Below are 2,546 nucleotides of genomic sequence, written 5' to 3' on the forward strand. Positions count from 1 at the left end.
CCGCCCCCTAGGTGCCTGTGAACAGGCTTTGTATTTTTATTTTTCATCATCAAGTACACCGCCAGGTGACACTTTGTGATTTTTTTTGCTCATAAATACAATTCTCTTATTTGTAAAACAACGGAAGCAACATGTTGGCGCTCGCACGACTAGGAAATGCCGACTGGCGTGCGTCGCCTGCGTTCAAAACGGTTCTGGGCACGCACACAGTGCTGACTCTGCCCATGTCAAACACTACAGTGTGCAACCCAAGGGGACTCAGGCACCCCGCCCGCCCCCTAGGTGCCTGTGAACAGGCTTTGTATTTTTATTTTTCATCATCAAGTACACCGCCAGGTGACACTTTGTGATTTTTTTTGCTCATAAATACGGTTTTCTTATTTGTAAAACATCGGAAGCAACATGTTGGCGCTCGCACGGCTAGGAAATGCCGACTGGCGTGCGTCGCCTGCGTTCACATCGGTTCTGGGCACGCACACAGTGCTGACTCTGCCCATGTCAAACACTACAGTGTGCAACCCAAGGGGACTCAGGCACCCCGCCCGCCCCCTAGGTGCCTGTGAACAGGCTTTGTATTTTTATTTCTCATCATCAAGTACACCGCCAGGTGAAACTTTGTGATTTTTTGTTTTGCTGCTCATAAATACAATTTTCTTATTTGTAAAACAACGGAAGCAACCTGTTGGCGCTCGCACGGAGAGGAAATGCCGACCGGCGTGCGTCGCCTGCGTTCAAAAGGGTTCTGGGCACGCACACAGTGTTGACTCTGTCCATGTCAAACACTCTATAGTGTGCAACCCAAGGGGACTCAGGCACCCCCGCCCCAAAGGTGCCTGTGAACAGACTTTGTATTTTTATTTTTCATCATCAAGTACACCGCCAGGTGACACTTTGTGATTTTTTTTGTTCATAAATACACATGTATATATATATATATATTTGACACTTTGTCATTTTGTCTGTTCTTTTCGCCACAGGCCAAGTTTATTAAACCAGGGTTACCACCGGTCTGGACCCTGGCCGATATTTCAGACCGACAACGGAGTTCGGAAAGCCCGCACAAATTCATCTTAAATCCTCATATAGGACTTCCGAGAGCTCTTTGAAAGGTATTCTATTTGAAAACGCTTACCACCCTCAAAGTCGCACTTTTCTGGGCATTTTTAAAGTGTGACCGTTGTCTGAAAATGTTCTGAAAATCGTGTCCCCGAAAATCTCCGGGTACCCCGCCAACCTCCCCTGCCAACAATTGCAACCGTAAGGTCGGGCGGTAGTCCTACCGACGAAGAGGCCCCAAAGCCCGCAAAACGCCATTTTGCCATTTTCTCATCGGGACTTCCGAGGGGAACTCATTAACGAGCTCCAGGAGTGGTATGCCAGAAATTGCAACTTGACCCGTCGCCGGGCACACCCGCTACTCTCTGCGGGAATACCCCCACCGGGTGCCGGGTAAAGGCCTCGGATCTGACCTCATGGACTTCCGTCTGCGCACGGATTTTGCTCTCGCGGGCCCAAGAGCCACTTTCCACGGCCTACCAACGCAATCCGAAGTGCATTGGCCAACCATTACAACGGGAAACACTTTGCCTCTCCGCCAGAGACTAAGTCCAATTGGTTAACCATTTCTCAGGAAAACACTTTGACTCTCTGCCAGAGACTAAGTCCAATTGGTTAACCATTTCTCATGGCCGCAATTTGCCTGCCGTTCAGAGACTAAGTCCAATTGGTTAACCATTTCTCGTGAAAACACTTTGCCTCTCCGCCAGAGACTAAGTCCAATTGGTTAACCATTTCTCTTGAAAACACTTTGCCTCTCTGCCAGAGACGAAGTCCAATTGGTTAACCATTTCTCATGGCCACAGTTTACCTGCCGTTCAGAGACTAAGTCCAATTGGTTACCCATTTCTCGTGAAAACACTTTGTCTCTCTGCCAGAGACTAAGTCCAATTGGTTAACCATTTCTCGTGAAAACACTTTGTCTCTGCGCCAGAGACTAAGTCCAATTGGTTAATCATTTCTCAAGGCCACAATTTGCCTGCCGTTCAGAGACCAAGTCCAATTGGTTAACCATTTCTCTTGAAAACACTTTGCCTCTCTGCCAGAGACTAAGTCCAATTGGTTAACCATTTCTCTTGAAAAAACTTTGCCTCTCTGCCAGAGACTAAGTCCAATTGGTTAACCATTTCTCGTGAAAACACTTTGTCTCTCCGCCAGAGACTTAGTCCAATTGGTTAATCATTTCTCAAGGCCACAATTTGCCTGCCGTTCAGAGACCAAGTCCAATTGGTTAACCATTTCTCTTGAAAACACTTTGCCTCTCTGCCTCTCTGCCAGAGACTAAGTCCAATTGGTTAACCATTTCTCTTGAAAACACTTTGTCTCTCCGCCAGAGACTAAGTCCAATTGGTTAACCATTTCTCTTGAAAACACTTTGCCTCTCTGCCAGAGACTAAGTCCAATTGGTTAACCATTTCTCGTGAAAACACTTTGTCTCTCCGCCAGAGACTTAGTCCAATTGGTTAATCATTTCTCAAGGCCACAATTTG

Source organism: Cetorhinus maximus, unplaced genomic scaffold (genome assembly GCF_964194155.1).
Source record: "Cetorhinus maximus unplaced genomic scaffold, sCetMax3.hap1.1 HAP1_SCAFFOLD_373, whole genome shotgun sequence".
NCBI classification, from domain to species: domain Eukaryota; kingdom Metazoa; phylum Chordata; class Chondrichthyes; order Lamniformes; family Cetorhinidae; genus Cetorhinus; species Cetorhinus maximus.